We start from the raw sequence: 11280 nt of genomic DNA on the forward strand, positions 1-11280 counted from the left end.
TAATTTATTAGCAAACCAAATAAGGACTCGGCTACAATCAGGACTCAGACTCAGACTCAGCATTTTGTTCGCAGGACACGCAGGCCGCACGTGTCGCCTCCGATTTGTGAGTGTGTGCGTTAGATGCTTTGTTTTGTCAGCAGATGCCTGCGGCCATTTCTCAGTTGCTTCTGATTGGACTCGCTGCTGTTTGGGCCGTGCAGCGCGCGAGTTTACAATTAACTTTGCTTAAAGCGTGCCCCGTTTTCTAGCCAATAATTTATGACTTTCTACATTCGACTGTCAATTAAATTCTATGGAAAATCAGAGCATTACCATTCGCAGACATCACGAGGAGGCCCGAATGATTTATGAGCCGACTGGCTGACACTTTTCGGTCAACATATACACACAATCAATTTATGTATATGTGTGTATAGGCATTTCCCTTCTGTTTGTCAGTGTATATGCGTGTGTGTGTGTGTGTGTGTGTGTGTGTATGTGTGAGTGAAGTGCTTTTGCTAGTTTCCTTTTTCCTATCACTTTCAGCCTACGACACGTGGCCAACGCCTGCAGAGCTGCTTATGTTAATGACCCGTGCCAGAACCCCCTTACTCTAGCCCGACCCGCATCCGACTCTGGACCCGGCTTAGTGTCCTCTGCCAATGGGACAATTGGCATGTGTTTCAGCCCATTTTCATGCGTTTCGCTTTTGCATGTGACACAGAGCCGGAGCCGAGTGTTAGATCTTAATAATAGATACGCCCACTCGCATTGTCAGGTAAACTTTATCTCAGTGTCCATATATCAAGCAAGCTCGAGTAGAACAGAGACCATAATGGACGGCACGCCCTAGGCATCTTTAATGTTTTTGCACTCTATGTTCCTTAAAGTTCCATACGAATTGTGGCTAGAGGGCTCCACTCCAGTGTCGAATATAAATGCCGCAATTTTTACGTCAGTTTATCGGTTATTAATGTCATTTCACCCAAAAAAAAAAAAAAAAAGAAACTTTAAAAAAGCATCATCCAGTTTTTTGTGTAACGAATTGTGGTTGGCAATAAAACCAGGCAATGGATCTGTAGATATGTGAATACACTACAGCTTTTATATTCCCATTTATACATATAAATGTTTATCTATCTAACTAAAATTCAATCAATATAGACAAACGAATTTTGATTTGCTATTTCCATTTTACTTAAATATTTTATTTTATATCTCATATTATTTTAAATGCTTCATCTTTTACGGTTGGATTTCAATATTTTCTGTCAGCTTGCATAGCTTTCAATTTGAATCAGAATTGGACTGCTGCCAAAGCGCATTTGAGACCTCCTCTCTAAGCAGTTTATATCTTAAGCTTATTTCAATGCTGCCAACTTTCGAAATGAAAGTTTAAAATGTTGCCAGTGCGCCGTAAATCGGGGAATGCTCTTAAAATAAAGTGAAGCAGGCTTTGGGCTATAACCATTTTTTGTGAAATTTTAATTAAAAATACCAGCGGTAAAAAGTGTTTGGATGTGAACATCATATCATATATTCATCGTATTAATGCCTGACCGCACAGCCAAATGAGATGGGGCTGCACAGGACAGCAATGAAAATGGAAATACGGACGGAGGAGTGCCTGAAGTGACGTACGGGTTGTCCGAGACGAGTGGCATACGGGCTGCCTGACAGAGGGGCTCACAGTTTGATGGATAAACTGACGAACAGACTGAGAGACAGGCTAATGATAACTGACTTATACTCAAATTGGCTGACTGACCAACTGACTGATTTATACACAAATCAAACACCTGATCAGTTGATAAATTTCCAATCCAGTAGTGTGAAAAGACGTCAGGCCAACTGAATGCTAGACAGATTAACTGACAGATTGAGTATCTTACGGGTAAGTTGATAAAGGGCTAGACTGATAGCTGATAGGCTGATATATTGATAGATTAATATAATGATAGATTGTTGGATGGATTGATATATTAATATTATGATATATAGATATATTTACATATTGATATAATGATGTATTGATATATTAATGTATGAATATATTTATATATTGACATATTAACATATTGATAAATTGATAAATGTGTATATTTATATAGTGATATATTGATATAATAAAAATAAAGAAAGATTAACGAATAAAATTTTTGATAATAGATGAATAAACCTAAATATTGATTGACTGATTGACAGACTGATAGAAGCAAAAAATTTATGGATAAATCGACTGATGGACTTAAATTGTGATTGGCTAATTGGAAGACTGATAAAAGACGAATGGACAAAAATACTGATTGACGATAGACTGATAAATTGTTTGACTGATTGATAAACTGAGAGAAAGAAAGACTGATAGACCCATAGAATATATAATGCGTGTCAGCAGTCTTGAACTTAACAAACTAAACGGATTAGTTCGGTTTACTGGCCGAATAATCTTATTTGCCATCTTTTCCCGAGTTTATCAAACTTCTATAACAAACTCTACTTTTTATACCCTGAACCCATTGAAAATGGGAAATCAGGGTATAATGGTTTTGTGAAAAGTATGTAACAGGCAGAAGGAATCATCGCAGACCCCATAAAGTATATATATTCTTGATCAGGACGACGAGCTGAGTCGATATAGCCCTGTCCGTCTGTCCGTCCGTCCGTCCGTCCGTCCGTCCGTCCGTCCGTCCGTCCGTCCGTCCGTATGAGCAAAAGGATCTCAGAAGATATAAGAGCTAGAGAGCTGAAATTTGGCAAGCATACTCGTGTATACCATAGGCAGTACAAGTTTGCTTTATTTTTTCGATAACTCATCCGATAACTTTTTTATCGAGAATAATCGAAAAATCGACAATGTTTTTTCAGCTTATTTTGAACACTTTTAGACCTGGAGACTTCAAATTTGCGTTGTATATAAAGTTAATGGATACAAAGATTTTGTAATTTACAGATTTTGGATACCACGCCCCCTTCGCCCCCAATTTGTAAAAAACGCATTTCAAGTACTAGAGACTTGTGCTTTGAAATGTACACACATTTAAGCCATATGATTACGCTCTAAAAGTTTCATTAAGATCGTATGTCTACAAAAGAAATTATTCAACAAATAAATTCTCGTTATATTGCCCACACTGCAGTGCAGCCCAAGCGCAGCCGCTGCTAGCTGCGCAGTTTGCAAAGCGCGTGCTTATACGTGCATGTGTATGTATGTGTGCATAAAAGAAGTCCAGAATGATTAGAATATCAGTTTGGAGGGTTCAGGGTATCTCCTAGTCGAGCAGTCTCGACTGGAGCCTTCTTACTTGTTTGGTTTGTTAAACTTATCCTTTCTGGGCGCTTGCGCCTCAACGCCTTCCTTTGTAGTTCTTAATGATGCGCGCTCCACTGCTTCAACGCCGTTTGAGGCATTTGCGACCAAACTCAATAACTGTTTCAGCTTCAGTTTGGCCTCTTATCTAACCACAGACGCTGACTGACTGGATTTGCATGAACTCTTGGGCAGCTGATAACGGCACAAGGCTGACTCAAGTAAAGACAGCGAGCTTTGGTGGGCATTTGGCGAGATTATGAGAGCTAACCAAGAGTTGAGCCAGCAACAGTTGCTTGACAATTCGCAATAATTTTTTAACACACACTCACACACACACGCACACGCATACTGAAAGTAAAATCGTGTTTCCATTTCGAGAAACACGTTCCATATTGTGCCTGTGCATCCTTCGCTCATATACCTTTACCCCTTGGCGTAATTTAACGAGCTTCTAACTTTATGTTTGCTTGTCATGTACACATTTTGTTTTTATTGGAGGCCCACCAACTCGCCCATGCCCTCCGCCAATGCCCTGTTTAAGTGAAACATTTTTAAAGTCAACTTCAAGGCGTGCGTGGGCCCCAGAGACACGCGCGCCACTCAACAGTTTTCGGTTAATGTTAATGCAAAAAGTAAAAATATAAGAAAGCATCAAGTTGAGGACTTTGCTGGCATCTGAGACGATTCGATGCTCTTGAAGCCATTTGTGTGTATAGAAATTTGTCAGGCTTAGCTTGGTGAAATACTACAGCTGAGTTCTCAGCTATTTTAAAAAGTTTTATAATGAAATATCGCTAAAAAGATTATTCTTAATATGCTCAAAAATATATATGCATGTGAAATAAACTACATAGTTTACCTCGAACTGGCATCGGATTATATGGCATATCTTAGACACATCGAAAGTTTATCAAGTGAATTTTTATCAACTCCAAAATTTTACTACCCAACATTTGTTACAAATCTCATGACATATTAATCAGACCCTTTCTGACTCTATGCTAAAAAAACAAAACAGCAAAAAAAAACTCAAATACAAATGCGAAAAGGACTGACATGTGCTCTGAGTTTGCCATTTGTCGTTCTTGTTGTTGTTGTTGCCGTCGTTGTTTGGTCGGTTGTATGGGGCCTGACTGTGCCTCGGGCCAAATGCAAAAGCCAAAGCATAAGTAAACTTTTTAGCTCGACTCCCACTGTTGGCTGAACGCCATTTGTTTATAAATTTAATTTGTCTTAGGCAAGAAGTCTGTCGACTTGTGCTTTGCTTTCCACCAAATTTTTTATTTATTTTTCTCCTCTCTTTCCCGCTCGTCCTCTTTCACTCTCGTTTCATGTGTATTTTTTTTACAAAATATATATTCAGCATATTTAGTTAATCCGTCAGGTCTGGCTGCAGTCAGCAGATAATCTAAGAACTTTAGCCAAGACTTCACAGAATTTTTAATAGGTTGCCATTAAAGGCTAAAGGCCACGCGGACTGCTAGCTTAATATATGAACTTAAAGCCAAGCAAACCAAATACTCTACAAATAATCTCACATTTTTACAAACTTACAAATTGTGGACACACTTTCATATCGATAGAGCCAAACAAAATTTGATATATGTATGTAAATACTTAGATGTGAACTTGGCTATGCATGAGACGCACTTACTTATGTGCTCAAGTATGTGTGTGTGTGTGAATACAATGTATAAGTATATAAAAGTTACTCACCTTCTACTGCCCCTCCTCTCTGGCCATTGAACTAGAATGTGTGGGATTTGTGACTTGCTATTTTATGCGTTATTGAATTTCACTTAACATCAACGGCGCCCAACACATGTGTGTGTATGTGAGTGTGTGGGTGTGTGCTTGTTGTTTCTTCCCCTACTTAAGTGCCCAGCGCTGTAAAATGCCACTTGAGTTAAGCACTGAGCTTTGGCTGTGTTGTGGCTTAGTTTTTTTTTTTCATACAGACGATATTATTTTGTAGCTACCCTGTATTTTATTTGAATCCATACATACAACTCTTTCGTATACTAAAACTAAAGCCATTGCTGTGGCTCTGTTTCGTACTAGCGTATGCAGATACAAATTTTTATGGACAGTTTTATATCATTTGCATTTCGTATAGCATACTTTGTGGCCAATCTCTTCAAAACTTATTTCTAGGGTAGCTTCCGGCAGTTGATTGCTTAAGTGTCTGCGTTAAGCTTTTCACGCAAAAAATTATAAACAAATATTTTTGCATGATGAGAGCAAAAAATGGAAAAAAAAATGAAACGAAAGCAAATGTGAAAAAGTGCCGGGGAAAGGTATGCAAAAACGAATTTAAAATGCTGCAAAAAGAGCAAAAATATGAATTAATTTCTGAGCATCGACTATTGAATACTTAAGCCAAAATTTTTAATGCAAAAAAGTCTACGGAAAATATATCAAATTATAGTAAAATGTATCAAATGTAGTAAATTCTGCTGTTTGACAGATTCAAGTGCCGACTGTGGGATGCTAGTTGGGGACTAACTAACTCAACTAGGAGCAAGTTTTATAATTGATTGCATATGATGGCAGCTAATTCGTTTTTGAGATATGCTGCCAGTGCGCAGCAAGCCAATTTATTAGCTTTGCCAGGAGTCGTTGACTTTGATATATCAAAGCACTTTGTAAAGTTTTGGCAGCGAATTGACAGACAAGTTTTGCGTTCTAGCTGTAAAACCAACTGATGCTGCAACAACAACTGTTGCGTCAGTGCACAACTTTACCTGGCCCCAACTCCTGCTCCCAGATGTATCTATTTGCACGCTGTAGACAACTTCAAAATGGGCAACAACAACAAGTTGCAGCTGCAATACCAACAGGGACAGCAACAGCTGGGCAACAATTCGCAACAGCTCGCAGCAATTACAAAAAGCATACGCAATGTTGGCCCGCATTGACAGCAACTACTAACTGACGCCGCCTAACTAGAGGGCAACAATTGCCAAACTAACTGTCTCTCACCTAGTGTGCATACACACGTACACACGCACACAACTAGGCACTCACATATGGAGACAGACATGAAGTGTGCACCAAAAATTATGCCACAAACACTGCCGGGAGCAACACGAACTGCGCACTAACTGAAATTAAACATGAAAAATGCAGCAGCTGGAAGCAGTTGCAGCTGCTGTAGTTGTTGCTGCCGCTATGCCAGCTGTACGCTGCCAATTTGCAACTGGAAACTGGCAACGCCGACTGGAAACTGCAAACTGGCTGCGGCAACTGTCCAACAACTAAACATGCGAACGGAGCACAGTCGGCGGCACAGGTGAATTTGTGATATATGCAACGAGCCGAATTTGAAATGCAAACAAAGCTGAAAAATTCAACGCGCTTCTCTACAGCTGAGCCATGGCAATGCGCCAGTGGGCGTGACCGAGGCATCTATTCTTCCGAATGCATAAACTAAAAGTAAATTTAAAGCTGATTTTTATGGGAGACGTAAAGAGAATTGAAAACTTGAATGAGAGGTATAAGGTTAAGTAGGTATAAGCGTATAACGGTATAAGGTATAATGTTATACGTGTATAAGGTATAAGGTTATAAGGTATAAGGTATAAGGTTATCAGGTATAAGGTCTAAGGTCTAAGGTATAAGGTATAATGTATAAGGTACGTATAAGGTATTTAAGGTATCAGGGTAATAAGGTATAATGGTATAGGTAAGGTATAGGTTTAAGGTATAAGGTATAAGTTTATAAGGTATAAGGTATTATAAGGTATAAGGTATAAGGTATAAGGTATAAGGTATAAGGTATAAGGTATAAGGTATAAGGTATAAGGTATAAGGTATAAGGTATAAGGTATAAGGTATAAGGTATAAGGTAAAAGGTAAAAGGTATAAGGTATAAGGTATAAGGTATAAGGTATAAGGTATAAGGTAGAAGGTATAAGGTATAAGGTATAAGGTATAAGGTATAAGGTATAAGGTATAAGGTATAAGGTATAAGGTATAAGGTATAAGGTATAAGGTATAAGGTATAACGTATAAGGTATAAGGTATAAGGTAAGGTATTTGTATTTCATTTTTATCGCATTTCATTTGAATTTATTCATTGTGCAATTTGCATTGAAAATGAGTTTCGGAACTAGTAGAATAAATAAAGTCTATTTGAATAAAGAAAATCAAAAAAAATAAAACAGAATTCAAAAGTGCTAAGTTAGTCAGCGCAGCATTCAAGGATTTCAGGCAACGGACAATGACAGCACCTGGCAGCAGGTGTACGAGTACCAGATAGGACTAACTCCTTCAATTCAATGCCCGTGTGCTGATGCGCACGTAATTGTAACCAAAAGCCCATTAATGCGCTTTCTATGCATGCTAAACGAGTGAGTGTGTGTGTATGTTTGTGTGTGAATGTGTAGGTTGCGTGGGCAGTTTTGGCAGCTTTTGTTTCACATCCGCTGCCCACTTTGTTGCATTTGACTGGCTTAATCCGGGCCACTCTGCAGTTGCCATTGTTGTCCGGGAATTAGCATTATAAATTGCTGAAAGTTAGATAACCTCCGTATAAGGGCCATTCAAAGTGGCTCATTAGTGGCGTCGAGTGGGTCAAGTGGTTCACTTAATTAACTCAAAGGGATCGTTATGGTAGCAGCAACTGCATTACTTGTTGGGGAATTGCATGAAGTCACTGTTGGCTGAAAAGTCATGCGAAAACATTTACAAAATGCGAGTGCTGCAGAGAGGAAATAAATAGAGATAGAAAAAGTGAGAGAGAGATAGCAAGAGAGAGAGAGAGGGCTGACAGAACCACAGTTAACCAAAAGAGTAAAACAGTAAAAAAGTGTCATACTGTATTGTAAGTTCAGCTTTTCCACTGATAGTCTCTGACCCAGCTGCTTAATCGAAAGGACATTTAAAAAATTAAACTGTTGGAGTAGCAGCTGCCTTAAACTCCGCCCTCTAGCAAAGAAGTCCAAAGTCGTTGAAAAAGCGAAAACTTTAAGCTTCGCACGACAACTGTGAGAGGAAGTACATAAAAAACAGAGCAGCTGCGGCAGCTCGTAACTAAAAACAAAATTAGAAACTAAAAGGAAGCTCAACTGGAAACTGTGCAACAATGTGAAGTGAAAGTTGAACATGGAGTAAGTTTTATATGAATAATATGAAAAGAGAGAGAGAGAGAGAGACAGGGAGATCAAGAGAGAGGGAGAGAGAGAAAGATAGAAGCAAGGAGCATGAGGGTGCAAATCTAATGTGGCACAAAAAAAAACAAAGAACGAGATCAAAGTGCTGAGCGATTTATGACGCACAAAGCCGCCTCAAAGTGGATGAGTAAATGCCAGTAATGTCCAGCGAGCAACGAGAGAAAAAAAATCAGCAAAAGGTGGCATTGAAACATAACGTTGTGACAACCACAAGCCGCATGCACCCATGCCCGGCATTCACGCTGAGAACGAAACAAAAAGAAAAATAGTTGAAGGCAAAATGCCAGCAGATGAAGGAATGCAACATGGACGCAAAGCGACTGGCGTCAAAGAGCCTGGAAATTGTTAAGGATGCTCTAATACGCACATACACACACATACACATGTTGCTTGTTGCGCAGCTGAAACTGAACTTGGACATTGGGATTAGGCTGAAGTTAAGACCGGAGACTGTAACCGAAAATGGTTAAGACCAACTTTTTTCATAAGGTGTTGGGTTACTGAGCCTAAGCTGTTTGGCAACAATTAACAGCTGAGCTTCCTTCTAACACACACACAGAGAGACTCACATAGTTACGCACGCACGCACACACACGTATGCACTTGAGTGACAGTTGGCACACATTGCGTATACGTCATGTTGGGCTTAAAGTATATATTAAAGCGTTGTGGCTCTGCTGCTGGCACAAGAAATGTTGTTTAATGCATTTCATTTCAAGTTATTTCGGGCAGTTGCAAAAATATTTAACACATCCGCAAAACTTTTGTGGCACGCTGCGGCCATGCGGCTGGCAACAAAAGTGGCCCGAGCCACAACAATAAAACCAACAATGTAGCACACAATGAAATGTCCCCACCAACACACACACACCGTGACACTGGCTGGCAAAGGCATGGTACGTGAGTGGAGCACAACAAAAGTGGACAACTTGAGAGCATGTTGACCGCCTCCACCGTTGTCCAAGTGTAAACAATTTTTTTTCTCGTCTTTTTTTTTTTTTTTTGTGGCACGCGCCCCTCCCATCCATCTTGGCCAGGCAGCCCGCCCATTTGCTGGCAGCTCTTTTATTCGCTTTGCTTTGTCGGCGCCCCTCCAAATCCCAAGTAAATCGAAAGTAGCTGCCTCTGTGCATTAAAGGACACATGTCCTTTGGCAAAACGTTACGCTTTTAAAAGCATTTGTCTTTCTCGAGACAAAACTCGAAACAAAAACAAAATAACAGAAAAAAATTAAATAAAATGAAACAAAATACAACAAAAATATCAACTAAAAGCGAAACAAAACTCTAGTTAATTTACAAGCGAAAAAAAAAAGACAATTTCTTGTGCTTTTAATTCCTTTCCATCAGCCAAATGATCAGATTACTGAGATTGTTCAATGCTCGCGTGAAATTCGAGAAATTCCGTTGCCTGACTATGAAGCATTTCAGTTTGAACAGCTTGTCATTATGTACTTGGTATTATAGAGTGTATGAGTATATATATAGTAAATTATAGTGGCGACAGTGTGACTATAGCATCATATTTGGGTTATCATATCACAAACAGTTCAGTCTTTGCTTTGTATGCGGCATCTGATATTCTTTTGCTGTGAGTAAAGAGAAGCTCCAGAAGAAGCAAATATTTGGCAGAGAGAAGTCTCATAGAGTTGCTCTGATTGCTGCTCCAGAGAGGATTAAGTTATGTCCCTATGTTTGACATTGAGACACTAGTCGTAAATTCCCAATGTCCACTTGAATACTCTTGTTGGGATTCTTATAATAATGTCTTGTGAAGATACCTATAAATATAAGTCTAAGACTTAGGACAGAGAAGACAGAGAAAACAACGAAATTTCATTTGCACTTTTACACTTCGAGTGCTGCACCCTGTATAAGCTTGGCTCTCAGCTCCACTCAAGGTCAAAATCACATTATAGAATCTATAAAACAAATCGAATCGAATCCAAATTCACTTTATCTTGTTTATCTCCTCGAATAGCCTTTAGCACAATATAATTAAACTTTGATTGCGAAAGCAGAAATTTGTAATTAAACAATTGATAAATGGCATCGACGGCATCGACGGCAAAGCGCCTGCATTTAAGATAAGCCGAGTGCTTATTGATTATTAAACTGGTCAGTGCACAGCAGGAGCTGAGGCATCCTGGATAGCATGGCCATGCAATCCGGTTAGCCAGTTGAACAAACTTGGCAGCTGCAGCCAGAAAAGGCCAAAACAAACAAAGAAACAAACGCCGTTTGCCAACTGAATACGAAATGAAGTCAGCTCCAGGTGAGAATGCGAGAGTCGAGAGCAGTGCGGAAACAGCTGTATAAAGCTAACTTTATGTGTGTTGCTCTGTCCAGGTAAGTGTGTGTGTGTGTGCTGGTGTTGTGCTGGACAGTCAATGCCATCAATTCAATGGATGTGCGTCAAGTGCTGCTGCTGCTGCTGCTGCTCCTGTTGCCTTAATGCTTTGAGAGGACCAACAAAACAATGGAGGAGCAGGCGCTTAAATTTGCTATAAATGCGGAAGTGTGCGCTTTGCCACAAACTTCTGATACAAACCAGCAGACACACGCCAGCACACACACACACATACACATGGCACAGTTACACTGTGCTACACAACCATGTTTGCCGTTTTGTTGCAAAAGTTTTGGCTTCTAAATGGCTTTTACTTTTTTGCCGTATGGCTCCCAGTGGCATCATAAAAAAGCAAAGGTAAATCGAAGTAGAAACAACCACAGCAACAACAACAAGAGCAAGATGATGTAGAAGAAGAAGAAGAGGCAAAGCAGCCAGAGTTATAAAACATTAAATTTCATG

The sequence above is a fragment of the Drosophila arizonae genome, chromosome 2 (assembly GCF_054131065.1).
Source record: "Drosophila arizonae isolate 15081-1271.41 chromosome 2, UAZ_ARI_1.0, whole genome shotgun sequence".
NCBI lineage: Eukaryota > Metazoa > Arthropoda > Insecta > Diptera > Drosophilidae > Drosophila > Drosophila arizonae.